Genomic DNA, 15,904 nt, shown 5'->3' on the forward strand with positions numbered 1-15,904 from the left:
AAGAAACATCAAAAGAAGGGGATATACACCAAGAAAGAACCCCAGAGAAAGAATAAATGAGTTTGACCATATCTTATAATGCATTAGCTAGAATTACCATTCCTCAAACTCTCAAGATAAAGGGATATATCAGGAAGAAAAAGGTAATAGTGTTGATTGATTCAGGTAGTACCCATATGTTTTGTTGTAGTGTTTTCCTCTCAAAGATGTTTCAAAATAATCCACCTAAGATTGTGGATGACAAACAATCTCAACAATATAAATGGTTGTTAAACAATGTAAATCTGCAGCAACTGATAGAAACAAAACCTGCCAAAGTCCTGATCTATGCCACAATCATAGTTAAACAACAAAAAGAAACAATAATAACTCCAATCATCCAATGGAAACCAGATATAAAAAGAATAGTTTTATTATAACACATGTGAAGGGAACAAATAAATGTTACCAGTCCCCCTCTATGGGATGGGTTCTTGGCTATCCTCAAACATCTTCAGCTTGTGTAGAGTCTCTCTCCTCTATAATGTGTAAACCCAACAAAAATATGATGTGCGACAATGAAAATAATCAGAGTTACAACAGTGAGTGCAACAAAATATTGAGTCATCATTGAATAATGAGCAATAATAAAATATTATTGACCTCATTCTTGGAATAACCACTTGGAATATTTTATTATATTTGGTTAGGAGGGAAAAAAATATTTAAATTTTTATTTAGAAATAATAAATAAATAAATGATTTATTTATCATCTCAAGAAATTGGTTAAGGAATAATAAACAAATAATGATTTATTTAATTATTCCTAAGGGATTTAGTCAAATTTGACAAAGAATAATAATTAATTAGTGATTAATTAATTATTCTTAGAGAAAAATAAGATAATTAATGATTTATCGATTGATTTTTCATAATTGGGTCAAATATGACAAGGAATAATAATTGAACAATGGTTTAATTAATTATTTCCTAGAAGAAAATCAAATAAATAGTGATTTATTTCATTATTCTTCATGGATTTAATTATAAATTACTTAACAAAGGTGTTTTATTAAGTAATTTCTCACAATGAAAGCAATTTTACTATGGTAAATGGGCTTTACATGGTGTACTTCGATCCATCTAGTTAATTAGGCTATATAATCAATTTTTTGGTGATAACAGGTTTCCCCCAACGTACGAGTGTTAGGAGCAAAACATATGACCGAAGTACATTGTAAAGACACAATCACTAGACAACAAAGTGGAGTCAGAGAGAGAGACAGAGACCAATAAAGTTGAAGCGAAAGAGGATATGGACAAAGGGGGTGAGACCAATTCAAGTCTCCTTTTATGTTGTGGTACCAGACCTTAATGAGGTGGGGGAGGCATACCTATACCTGCCGAGATAACTTAGAACAAAAATAATGGTGCACCCAGAAACATAAAATTGACCACTGAAGTACATGTTGAATAGTACATGACATGTTGGCATAACCAAGCCAAAAATAATACAATGTGTCCCATATACATAATGCACCTAGAAAAAAATGAGCCAAGACTGAATACAATAACATCTGAGTACATGAGATATAATGGCCCTTCCCTAAAAGAAAGGGTGAGAGGGAGGGTAGAACAATTGAAGAAGTCTTGCTGAACAAGGAAGGGCTCTGCAAAACTGAATGGATCATCTAAAGGAGACGAGCATGCTATGAACATTGCAATCGGTAAGAACCGAACCCATCAAATCTGCGGATCTGCATCTGAGGATGTAGCATAATAGGAATGCATCTGGGCATGTGGGGGGCTACCTGAAGGGCCACCCCCTCATGAGGTATGAAACATATCACACACACCCAAGAATCACTGGTACAATCTATTGCATCACTGGACCATCAAGTGTATGAATCACGAACATGAAACAACCAAGTCAAAGGGAAATGATGAGTCCCTTTGCTTGATCTAAGGCACCAAACAAGAATGGAAGCTGGAACCAAGATACACCACCCTTTAGGCCATTATTTTGGAATAAATGAGTTGATTTCGACAGAATAGGGCCCGCGATAGATGAGGAAATGAGGATCCTCAACTAAGGCATGAGGGAAAATAATAATGTGACTGATGGACTGACACCAGGTACAATGGAAAATTATGGGACTGAGGGACAAACAAACAACTTCCCTTGTCAAAGCATAAAGTGCATGGTTGACCTGGCAGCAACTGACTCAACTGCAGAGGGGATGGGGGATAGTATGACTAGAGGCCAAAATGGGCAACACAGGATGAATGATATGCAAAAATGGATGGAATACTATGACATGATATTGTGAAACAGACTCCATGGATGCAAAGGTGACTCATCATGGATGCTCTAGACAAGGGTGACTCAATGACACTGCCACACACAATAGGCCTGGTGGGGACCATGAAAGCATGAGTAAATGATGGTTACTCATGATGAAAATCGACACGTGAGACGACAAGCATTAATGGGAGATGGTACATAAGGTACAAGTGTCACATATGAAGAAATTCGATTTTGAGAGGCAACGAAGTGACCCCTCTTGGAAAAATGACTTCCGGTTGAAGTGTAAAATCATCAAAAATGAAGAGAGACCCATTAGATTACTCGTTGGGATTTTTCCAATGGTGTTGACAATTCGTTAAATGAAGCTACGGTCTGGTCGCAATGCGCGACAGAAAAATTGTGGGTTTTCCTATAAAAGGGTGTTTTCCTTCAAATTTGAGAGGAGGAGAAGGCCCTAAATCTTATGGAGATCATAGCGGACAAACCGATCATCGGAATCAGGATCTACGATTTTCAGGCAAGTGGCCTTACTTTTCTAAAGACGGCCTTAATGCTTCTTGGAACGATGGTTCCTGGTGAAGAATTAAGGGAAGAGGAAAATGAGAATGAGCTACTAGAGGAGGTCTAGAATCATCCTCACCCACGAAGTCAAACATGGGGACTATGTGGACATAGAGTAGAATATTTGAAGATATGGTATCAAAAGTCTACGATATGCAATGTACATATGGCTCATGGAGAGGTCGGTAGGACAAATTATCCAAGGAATGGGAAGATAATCGACCATACCTAGATCCAGTGGGATCTAGGCCAAGAATTATGTTAAGTAATTGAGAATATGGCTAGGGGAAAACCATCATGCCCCCAAGCAGGAGGAGTTTGTGGAGCGCCATTATGTTTAGAGTGCTCGAAAAAGGGATACACGCATCTCGGCCCAACTTGGCGTGAGAAACTCCAAAGAAGATGCAAGGGCCTATGTACCCCCCACTATGCTATGGGCGTACTGGATGTATTTAGAGTGGTGGACTCCAAATACTTATATGTTTTGTGTGATACATAAAATGATTATGAATTTTTATATGACGATGATGGTTCTCCATGTGTTGTGTTTTATGGTTGTTTTCTGTGGTATACATGTGATAAATGCCAATCTAGAATGTTATTTGCAATGGTGTCTACATAGCTATTTTGGGCTCTAGGAACATGACTCAAAGTAATGGTTTCAAATTCACATATTAACAGCTTGACTCGTAGATATTTTCTAAATAGGATTTGGTTATGCACATGATACACACCATTCAATTGCATGAAAAGTAGCAAGGAATCTAAACGAACATGAAGATGAAGGATGTGATGAGCAAGGGCGTCGACTAACAAACCTATCACTGCATCATATTCGACCTAATTATTGGTGGCAAATCCAATGCACACACCATTTGAAAGGACTAACGTATGAAGGGGGTAAAATCGCCCAGGCTACCAAGGCTAGATTCTGGGAGAAGCGACTCGCACTGTCGGCATGACCGATATACGTTGTGGATGATGTATCCATATGAAAGGTACAAAAGACAACAGATGAGATGATGCAATATACCTAAATTCATGGCAGAAATAAAGACACACAAATCAAATGGATGTGCTATGAGTGACATCTCTTGAGGTAGAGTGTGCTGGGATAATTAGGAAGGAAATGGCCTTTAGAATCCTCCAAAAATATGCCCCCTTGCCTAAGTGCAAGGGTAATAAGGGTTATCCATAACTTCCATGATGTCCTCATCGGACTAGAAGATGGGTGGACGGGAGGAAGACTCACTACATGATGCGTCGACGTTACCTGGTGCATCAACCTAAGAAAGAAGGTTCACATACACATCATCTTGAATGGTAGACGACGATTCAGTAAGTGGAGGATCTATGGATGTTGATACCTGGGATTCTGCCAAAGGAGGTTCGATAGAAGCGTGCATAGAAACATCAGAAAGATTTTCCTGCGAGGAAATCAAGGATGATGACAAGTAAAGGATATGGCCTGTGGTGTCTGTCATCTCCACATCGAGGGGAGGGATCACGATGATGGGACCAGAGTCCCCCTATTCTAGTTTACTAGTGGTACTAGAATCCATGGGTAAAGGAGTAGGTGTTCCACTATAAGTGGTCTCATATTCGCGAAGCGCCTCAAGGCAATCATGAAATTCGTCGAGACGAGGGCAACAATGTGAATAGTGACCATGATGCGGGGCACAAGGGTGATTTGTGTGTAGCGTTTTGAGTTTCTTGGGTGGACCTGGCAAGTTAACATGAACTTCAGGAATATTTGACTCAGGGAACATTTCATGAACCAAAGGTTTGAGATGAGGAATCTCAGGACAATTATTGGTGGCGTGCCGAACAACTTTACACAAAGCACACAGAGGTGACGAGGGCCTTAGGGGATGGAGGAGCTTGGGGAGCCTTGTCCTTCATTTATTTCCTCTTAGATTTGCCTCCTTGTCTGTATGCTTTCACAATAGGAGTGGGTTCCTGTTGAGGTTGTGATGGAACTGAAGCAGTAGCACGAGCCATAAGGATTGGTTGAACCAGGGTCAAAGCATGATAAGTTCGTAGATGTCCAGGTGAAATTCTTACAGGGGATAGATGTACCCTACTGGGATCCCCAAAGTCATGTTAGGAAGGACCAACAAAGCCATAATAGAGACAGAAAATACTCTCAGAGGGGGGAATAAGAAAGGTATCTCGCCTGCAGGGTAATGTCCTAGTGGAATATCTCCTAGATGGTTTAGACCTGGAGGAGCCGTTCCTGGTGGAAACATAGGAGAGGCACCCACAAATGGAGGAGGCCTTGGGGGGTTGGATCCAAAGGGCTCAGCTAGGATGGAAATAGCAGGGTGTTGAGGAGTTGGTTTTTTATCGATTGTACCAAACTGCTTGAGAGTAGCCCATGATGCTTGTAACATGCAAACACTCATAGATTTAGGCTCTGATATGGGAGGGGGAGGACCAGGGAAAGCACCCAACAATGAGGAATCTTTACATACTTTGGGTGAAACACCGATGGGGGGAGTTGAAGACTACTTATCTGACATTGACGAGATAATGGACTTGAGGGAGGTCACGGATGTCGACTCGTAGTATGTCAACTGATCGATGGTAACGATCTTCCCTTCATAGGCAAAGCACATATTGTGGAACACCGCAGAGGTGATGGCTGACATGGCATATGTGTAACTACGACCTAAGAGAATGTTGTAATCCAAAGGGGCATCAATAACTTTAATGTCTACATGGAGAGTCTTTCCTGCAAGGGTCACTGGACAATTGTGGTACATGCCGAGGGGCTGGGAGGAGTGTCCGTCCCACACACGCAAAGTGCTGGTGGAGGGGGACAACTTAGGTGACTTGATTTGTTTCCAAACGGCAGCGGACATCACATAGGAAAATGCACCATTGTCAATAACGCATCGGGAGATGATGGCATTAAGAACTCTAACTGGTATCTGGAAAGCAACGTATGAAGGCAATGGGGGATGTTCTGATGTATCAACTGGGAAGACAATCAAATGATCATCAGAAGGATATACTGCACCCAAAGAAGTCAGTAGAGCTTTCTTTTGAGACAAGCACGACTGGAGTACTTCTAGTGTCGACATGGCAGCAGGTGATTGCGCCAAGTCGTCTACTATATTGTATGTATGGGAAGCTCAGTTAGAAGTCACATTACAGCGTAATGGTCCCTTTGGGATCTTGGGAATGGCCTCAACTCTAGGTTGAGGGATCTGTAACGGACCATTTGGTGTAGTAAGAGGCTCATAAGATGCTTTGGTGTTGGACTCAGTGGCGGATGAAGTTGATGGCTTGTCATATTGATGCGACTGAGTTTACAGGTTGATATTGGAGGGGTTAACCTCATCAAAATTCATCATAAGGATCTGGTAGTCACCAAGACCAGAAGGTTGGGGGGATGGGCTACTTGACCTAGCTGAGGTTGAGCAGCAACAAATCCTTGTTGAGGGAAAGGATTTGTGAGCACTGCCAGTTGAGATGGCACAGGATTCTGAGGCGATTGTTGACCTCTAGAAGCTGCTTGAGCTTCCCACATTTGGTGCATATAGGGTAAGAGAGGACACTCATGTGTATAATGGCCATGTACATGAAAACATGCACACGGCTTGTTCATATGAATAGGCTTGTTCTGCTTGGCTTCGCTACCTTGTTACTGGTTGTTAGTGTTAGGTTGGTTCCCTTGGGGTTCATTAGATTGATTACCTTGATTACCCGGGTTACCCTTGTTACCCTTCCCCTTATTCTTTTTCTTTGAATTTTGGGGATTGGTAGCACTCTGTTGCATACACACTTGACACTGAAGGGGCAATGTCTGCTGGGGCTGAGGATGCATGGGAGGTTGCGGTGCTAATGCTTTAGAGGCTGGAGCGATCGGTTGTGCATAAGGAGGAGCAACAATTTGGTAGACATGTTGGGGTCCGGAAAACATGTTTCTAGCAGGAGGGACATGAGTATTAGAGGAATTGGTGCCCCCTGTGGATAGCCATAAATTTGATGAGCGTATGGGGAAGGGTGTGAAAGGGTTCCAAAGATACCATTAGTGGCGTGAGATGCCCCCGGTGCATTAGCACTTCCAGGATGGGGGAGGTATGGAATGACGATATAGACATAACCAGATTGCGCATAAATCAGGTCATATCTTAGAGTAGTTTGGAGATCTTCTTCCTCGGTCTGAGGAAAATGGGACGCAATATCTTTTCGAATGGGTGCTAAAAGGCTCCTAATAAACCAATCTAGGTAGACACGGTCTTCGAAGGGTGGGACTCAACATGTGCTCCTCCTTCAACGCCACTCTTGAACATGGTCGGAAAGGTGAGTGGTAGAGGACTAACTGAATGAGGTCAATAGCTCCCTACCAATGTCGTACCGGAGACGTAACCAGAAATATGAGAGGAACAATTTAACAAGGGTCTCGAAAATGGAATGAGATGCGGTGGGCTGGTCTACATACCATTTTGCAGCATCTCCAGTGAGCATGCATTGGAAGAGCCAAAGAAAAATGGAGTCATCGGTAATGGAGTTGGACGAACACCACATGTGGAAGGAGCAGATATGGTTGTTAGGATCCTCTCCAGCATTACCCTCAAACTTTGGGATGTCTGAGGGAAGCTTAGTCGGCATAGAAGGCCAATCAACATTGTGGTGTATATGGTCATTTGTCAATTGGCTAAAATCCAGTAGACTTAACCCAACCATAAAAGGGAGCATGGGGGTTGCCGGAACGGTTCCTGAGACTGTTCCGCTTGATGTGACCACCGGGATAGAACTAGAGCCAACACCAAGTTGGGTTCCTCCACTAGCTGTGGGTCCAAACATGTTGACGATATGCAGTGAAGGAGGCTCGAAATCAGATGAACCAAGAGAAGAGTCAGTATGGAGACTCGAAGGGATATGAACTCGAACCCGATGGGGAGATGTAATATGCCCAAGCGGAAACTAGGGGTGAAGGCCTAATAGTCTCCGCGACAAATGCCTTGGTGGTGCAATGGTGGTAAGACACACGTGACATGGAAATGGTGAAGGGAGATCAACAATATGCCTTTGTCTCAATGAAGGGAGATAAATTTATTATGTTAGGTCTTGGCTTGGAGGTGTAAACTAAGTGCCCTTCGCCTAAGGTGTGCTTGTGTGTGTCGTTGTATTTATTGATTAAGCCCAGGTCATGTTTGTAAAAAAGAAAAAAGCTTGCTGAAAATAAATTGAAATTAACAACAGAAAATGAACAACAAAACAATTAACTAAACCCCACCCAAAATGGGTTTGCAAACACTGTGCTGGTTGGTGGTGAAATCGACTAAGAAACACACTAAACAGGTCAAGAGATCTAAGTGTTGGTGTGACTAGGATCAAATGACACTAGGCTGCTGGAAAGTGGTGCATCTACAACAAAAAACCAGAGGGGAATATCGTTGCAAAAAGATAGGGATATGGGTGAAACACCTAAGGCAACCGATGGGACCCTAAGGCCAATGACCAAACAAGTTTTAATATGAAACTATGGATGGTGACAACCTATCTTTATAGATATGAAACAGAAAGGTACAAATCTGGAAAATATGGTTGAAAGTGCTACAGAAACTTAGACTACTTACTCAACTAAACTCCTCCTGTAAAGGTGGAAGCGTACTAGAAGCCCTAGGGGGCTAAATTCCACTTCGACAAGTAAATTAGAGTAGATCAAGGCCTAAGCGGGATGAGATAGAGGTCAAACAACCCAGCAGACAGCGCTCGGCAAAACCCAGAAACAGATCTGATAAAAACCCAAAAATTGCAGGTACTAACCTGTTTTCAGGTGAGATCGCACTTTTTGGGCTGAAAGGTGGGCTTTGGACTCCATATCGTACTTTTTGGGCTAAAAAATGTGATTTCTGCTCCATGAATCGCAGTCGAAAAATCTTGGAAAAAATTGTTGTCTCTGTCACAGTTGGTTCCTGTGACCAGTGGAAAAGACCATAAAACTTGCAGAAGTCAGAAATTTGACAGATCTAGGGTTAAAAATCTAGAAAACAACATTAAGAGACTGAAAAAAGAGGAAACCCTAAGCTAAAAACCGGAGGTCACCTCGGTTTTTGGATCTGAAGTATAAAACCTAGGGGAGTCGCCAATTTTGTTGTAGTGTTTTCTTCTCAAAGATGTACGAAAATAATCCACTTAATATTGTGGATGACAAACAATATCAACAATATAAATGGTTGCTAAACATTGTAGATCTGCATCAAGTGATAGAAACAAAACCTACCAAAGTCCTTATCTATGCCACAATCATAGTTAAACAGCAAAAAGAAATAGTAATAACTCCAATCATCCAATGGAAACCAGATATACAAATAATAGTTTTATTATAACACTTGTGAAGGAAACAAATAAATGTTACCAGTCCCCCTCTATGGGATGGGTTCTTGGCTATCCAAAAACATCTTCAGCTTGTGTAGAGTCTCTCTCCTCTATAATGTGTAAATCCAGAAAAAACATGCAATGCGACATGAAAATAATCAGAGTTACAACAATGAGTGCAACATTGAAAATAATCAAAAGTGAATAATGAATAGAAAACCCTTCTATTTATAACAAAATATTGAGTTATCCTTGAATAATGAGCAATAATAAAATATTATTAACCCCATTCTTGGAATAACCACTCGAAATATTTTATTATATTTGGTTAGGAGGGAAAAAGTATTTAAACTTTTATTTAGAAATAATAAATAAATAAATGATCTATTTATCATCTCAACAAATTGGTTAAAGAATAATAAACAAATAATGATTTATTTAATTATTCCTAATGGATTTAGTCAATTTTGACAAAAAATAATATTTAATTAGTGATTAATTAATTATTCTTAGAGAAAAATAAGATAATTAATTATTTATCTACTGATTTTTCATAATTGGGTCAAAATACGATAAGGAATAATAATTGAACAATGGTTTGATTAATTATTCCTAGAAGAAAATCAAATAAATAGTGATTTATTTAATTATTCTTCATGGGTCTACTTATAAATTACTTAACAAAGGTGGTTTATTAAGTAATTTCTCATAGTGAAAGTAATTTTACTATGGTAAAATTGGCTTTACATGTTGTACTTCAATCCATCTAGTAAATTAGGCTAGATGATCAATTTTTTGGAGATAACATGTTTATTGTTTGTAAGATAGCCAAAGAATTAAATTTCTTTGTATATCCAACACCAGAGTCTCAAGTAATGGTTGCAAATGGAGGAACTATAAATTGCTTTGGAAAGTGTCATAATATCAAACTAGCCATGGGGAATATGTATTGAATAGTCCAATGGTTTCCATTCCAATGGGTGGTGCTGGTGTTGTACTAGGAGTCCAATGGTTACAATATTTAGGGATGATAACTTTTAATTTTGAAGAACTCTTCTTGAAATTTTTTTGGGAAGGAAAGGAAATTGAATTAAGGGGTGTCACACGGAAACTAGGGAAGATAATCAACTCTAACAGCATGATAAATCTTTTTAAGCAAGAACAGTGGGGTGTAATCTCACAATTATGCTCACTAGAGGTTCAGACATCGAAATCATCTATTTCTTTAGATCTCCAAAAAGTCTTGAACAATCATTTCAAGGTATTTGAGAATCCCAAAGTCCTCCCACCTGTTCATGATTATGATCGTGCAATTCACTTGATTCCAAGAATTTTTCCTCCAAACACCAGGCCTTACAGATATCCTTATGCCCAAAAGAGTGAAATTGACCGTATGGTTACAGAAATGCTAGAGGCCAATATAATTCAACCTTGTAAAATTTATGATACATTTATCTTGAAAAATGATTTATTATGGTACAAAGATCCCTTATATCTATGTAAGAATTCCTAACTCAAACAAAATATTCTTTTGGAATTGCACACCTCCCCCTTAAGAGGGCACTTAGGAATTTTAAAAACTTACCACATGGTCAAGAAGGATTTTTTTGGGATGGCCTTAAATTTGATATTCAGAAGTTTGTGGTAGAATGTTTGGTATGCCAATAAAATAAAGTTGAGACAATTAAGACCCCGGGTATGTTACAACCTTTATCCATTCCAAGTCAGTTTTGGGAGGAGGTCCTAATGGATTTTATCACAAGTTTACCCAAGTTTGAAGGGAAGAGTGTCATCATGGTGGTAGTTGATAGACTTACCAAGTATGTACACTTTTGTGCACTATCTCATCCTTTTAAAGCCAATAAAATTGCTACTGCATTTATGGAAACAATTCAAAAGCTGCATGGAAACCCAAAGATTATTGTAAGTGACAGAGATCCCATTTTCACTAGAAAATTTTGGACGAAATTATTTTCTTATCTTGGTACTCAATTAACTCATAGCTCACCTTATCATCCTCAATCTTATGGGAAAACGGAGATAGTGAACAAATTTTTGGAAGGATATCTTCATCACTTTGTATATGATAAATAAACATAATGGGTCAAGTGGTTACCTCTAGCTGAATGGTGGTATAACACTTCCTTTCATACTGCAACAAAAATGACCCCATTTATGGCACTTTATGGATATCATCCATTGTCCATCACATCATATTTAAGAGAAAAATCTAAGGTTCAAGCAATGGAAGATCACATCGAGCATCAACAAAAAGTTCTCCAAATCTTAAAGGATAATCTCGCTCTAGCACAGAATCGAATGAAATAGGACACAAATCAACATCATAGCGAACGAAGCTTTGATGTAGGTGACTGGGTATTTTTAAGGCTACAACCATACAAACAAATTTTCCTCAAGCAAGCTAAGAAGGATAATAGATTATCACCCAAATATTATGGTCCTTACCAAGTGTTGCAAAAGATTGGTACTATGTCATACAAATTGGAGTTGCTTGCATCTTCTCGAGTACACTCAATTTTCCATGTTACATGCTTAAAGAAGGTTATCGGTGAAAATCTCCCAGTTCAAATAATATTTCCAAAACTTTACAAAGAAGGAAAAATCATATTGGATCCTGAAGCAGTCATGGAAACAAGAACCCGATAACTACAGAATCGATAAATTTCAGAGTATCTCATTAAGTGGAAGAACTCACCCGCTAAAGATTCCACATGTGAGGATGATAATTTTATGCAAAAGCATCCAAAACTACTCATGTGTTGAGGACAACACCTTTTTGAAGGAGAGGGGCATGCTAGGTCCCTATAATACTAGTGTAGCCCCCTATTGTTATTGTTTTCCCCATGTAGCCCCCATATTGTTATTGTTGTGCCCTTACATTATTATTGTTACGCAAGATTTCATTATATTGTGACCCTTTAGACTCCTATATATACCAAGGAGGTCTTGTCATTTATATCATCCAAGAATTGTTCATTTATGTCATGTAAAGGTTGTTTCCCCCTCAAAGAGGCTAATTTTCAAGTCGTTGATCTATATTTTCTTTTGTTTTATGATCTAGTTGTATAACAACCTTGGTTTGGTGTTTAAATGTTGAAATATGGTAGCTGAAAGAGAAATTCCCTCCATTGGGAAAGCATCCTCATCCTGAGGACTCCCTACTAGCCCTTGAAGAATTTAATTTTCACAAGGAAAAATATTGTTTTTAATATGGAACCACATCATCACAAAAATTACATGTCGGCCTAGGCAAGGAAATTCAACCTCATTAACCACATATAATTTCACATCATTTCACATCACTTGGAGGCATCATTACATCATCATTTCTTCTCTTGATTGGTTTGACTACTTCTAAAATTACAGGTCTGAGCTCACATGTGTGAAGGAGAGAGAGGGTGTTTCTGTTGACCAATGTTGACTTTTTGTTTAGGGATGTTTTGACCAACTTTGACTTGGATTTGACTTTGACATTTTGACTTGGTTTGACTTAATTATTGGACTTATTGAGATATTGATTTGACTGCTACTTTGATCGAGATTTTTTGGGCATCTTTGACTAGCGTTGATTGAAATTATGTGCTAGGGTTTCTACAATTCAAACTTTGACTTTGACCAAATTTGTTGGAAGAATTTGTTAATTGTTTTGACCAAGCTTGAATAAGCTAAGGAGGTTGAATTCTTTGCTGCCTTGACCAAAATTTTTAGAGGACTCTAATCATTCATTGTTGACTCTAGTTAGGGAAGGTTAACTATTGTTGACTCTTATCAGAAAGTGCAGATTTGACTTTTGAACCAATTTGACTTTTGGGCTCATCTTTGATTGGGTATTTGATGGTTGGTTTGGATACTCAAGTCTTTGATTGTTGACTCATTGTTGATGTACTTGGATTATGTATCTCTCTACTTTGTCAATCATTGACAATATAATAGAAGAAGAATTTGTAAAGGGTTTTCCCCCTCGTGGGGTTTTTCCCTGGTCTTTGACCAAATCTTTGTCTTTATAGTTCCTGACTGTCTTCTATTGTGCATTTTGATTTATTGTTGTATATAAAATTGCTTAATATCATTGGAAGATTGAAACTATTGGATAAAGTTATTGTTATTGAAAGAAGAAATTGATTAAGTGATTGTTATAGCATAAAACAATGGAAACTTAACATGGTATCAGAGTTGAGGTGAAGACACGCCCATGGAAACAATACCAATCACCTTTGAAGGAATCTGATTTGAAGGAGCTTATTTGACTTGGTCGAGATTTCTACTTCATACTTCAAGATTAAAGACAAGCTAAATAAATCATCTAACTATAATGTTTGGAGAACCAGGTTGGATGTGACTTTGGATGAGAATGATGTTTTGGAATATGTTGAAGGCAAGGTACTTGAGCCTATTGAGAATGCTTTTTCTACTATCAAAGCCAAGTACAAGAGACGTGAGATAAAAGCTAAGAATATTATTATTGATTCATTAAGATATCATTTGATTATTTATATTTCAAAGTTGAAGAAGTCCAAGGAAATGTATGATAAAGTGGTTGGGATGTACAAAGACAACACCTTGAGCCACATTCTTTATTTGAAGAATGAAATCAAGGAAATCAAGATGAACAAGGGGGAGACTATGCAGTCATACTTTATGAGGATATCCCAACTCAAGGATCAATTATTTTCTGCCAAAGAAGTTACTTCTAACAGAGAGATGGTACTAATTGCACTTGGAGGTCTTCCTCCAATTTGGGAGACATTTATTACAACTATTAACAACAATAATAGGTTTCCTTCATTTGACGAACTCATTGAAAAGTGCACTCAATAAGATACTAGGATGATATCTAGAGGGATAATTCAAAATCATGAAGAAGGAGAACCCTTTGCATTTGTTGTTCAAGACAAGAAAGGGAAGGGAAGAGGAAGACCATCTAATTCAAGGAAGTATGCTCCAACATCTAAGGACTCCAATAGAAGATTTAGAAAGAACATGTCAACAGTTGAATGCTACAATTTCCATAAGCATGGCCAATATGCCCAAGATTTTCCAGAGGATAGAAGAGCTCATAGGTTGAACTACAACAACAATCGTGGCTACAACAACAATAGGTTCAATGATAGAAAAATAAGATATGCTCTTGTTGATCGAGAAGAAGGCCACCGTACTCAAAAGAGGTCAAGGAACTTCAAGTATGATAATAATGTAGTTTCTATTCAATTTGAATACTTTATTATTTTCGCTCTTTCTAGTTCCTCTCCTCCAGATTCATTTAATAGCTGGTTAGTAGATAGTGGGGCCTCCAGACACTTCACTAGCTATCGTGAAGTCCTATAAAACCTAGTTGAGAGGGAAACAAATTTGAAGATTATTCTTGGGGATAATTCTACCTATCCTGTGAAGGCGTTGATCCAGATGGATATTGGTGGCCACCCACCTATTCCACCTAGACCTCCAGTTGGTTTCATTTGTTTCCTTTTTTATTTCAACATTTACTATTTTTAGCAGCTTTTTGGGTTTTAAACTTTCGGAGCAGTTTTGACCCCCTAAATGGAATTTTTTTGAGGTCTGTTGTAGGAACATAGCCATAGGTAGGGACCTACGGCAAAACCTATAGTACTCGGAGAGACCTTTCCAACAAGGTGTCATACGCGCAAACAGAGATAATATGACCAAGTTATGACCTCAGGAAGTTGACTACCCAACTAACCCCAACAGGGCCCACAAACTCTTGTTGTTACATCTCCTGGGTTAGGGTTTTCTCGTGTTTTTCAATAATAAATAAGCCCTTGAGCCTCATTGTAACACATTTGAGAGGCATGTAGCTGCCACATCACTTCTCAGAGATAAGTTATCGCCGCCCGAGCTTGTCTTATTTCCATTATAGTTCTAAGCATATTTCAGTATTTGATATTAATGAAATGAAGCGTTATTTATACCGCATCTTTGTATTTATGGTTTTATCTGTAATTTGTTGCATTCTTGTTTAAATTCGGATCAGTGGTATTAGAGCAATCTGTTCTTTCTCTGTTTTTATTTGCATGTCCCTAATGAGGTCGGGATATAAGGAGTTACGACTTGAACTAGTTGAACCTTTGCAAGGACATCCTCGCAAATCGCGACAAACTCCCACGGAAGAAGAAAAGAAAGATGAGAGGGTAGGAGATGCTTTCAAAATCTTGCTCGAAGAAGCCCTCGAGCGACAGATGAACGTGATGATGGACAACTTTGCCCAGATCCTTCAGTGGCTACCCAAGGGAGACACATCTACTTCTAGCAACTACTCTGGAAGCACCACACCCTTTAAGGTACATGTTAACTTTGACATTCCCATATTTGAGGGTCAGATAGATGCGGACGTCGTAGATAAATGGTTAAATATGCTAGAAGGATGTTTTTATGTTCATGATTTTTCTAGCTGGGAAAATATTACTTTTTCTCTTCTCAAAGCCACCCACCACATCAAGGACTGATGGGAAACCTACTGTGAGCAGAACGATGAAAGTACGCCCTCACTATTTTCGGTCACACCCACTTGGGATTCATTCTTTGACACCATATGTTGATTTGGGATCGCATCGGATGTGATCTAGGCCTCAAATTTTGTAGGGAGGCTTGGGCACATGAATTCTAAAGAACCCAGAAACCGTTTTGGGAAATTCCACCCATATACAATTATATTAAAACAATTAATATTTTTAATGGGGTTCCTA

This window comes from Pinus tabuliformis, chromosome 2_2 (genome assembly GCF_031772625.1).
Source record: "Pinus tabuliformis cultivar Carrire ecotype Pingquan chromosome 2_2, CPIR1, whole genome shotgun sequence".
Taxonomy (NCBI): domain Eukaryota; kingdom Viridiplantae; phylum Streptophyta; class Pinopsida; order Pinales; family Pinaceae; genus Pinus; species Pinus tabuliformis.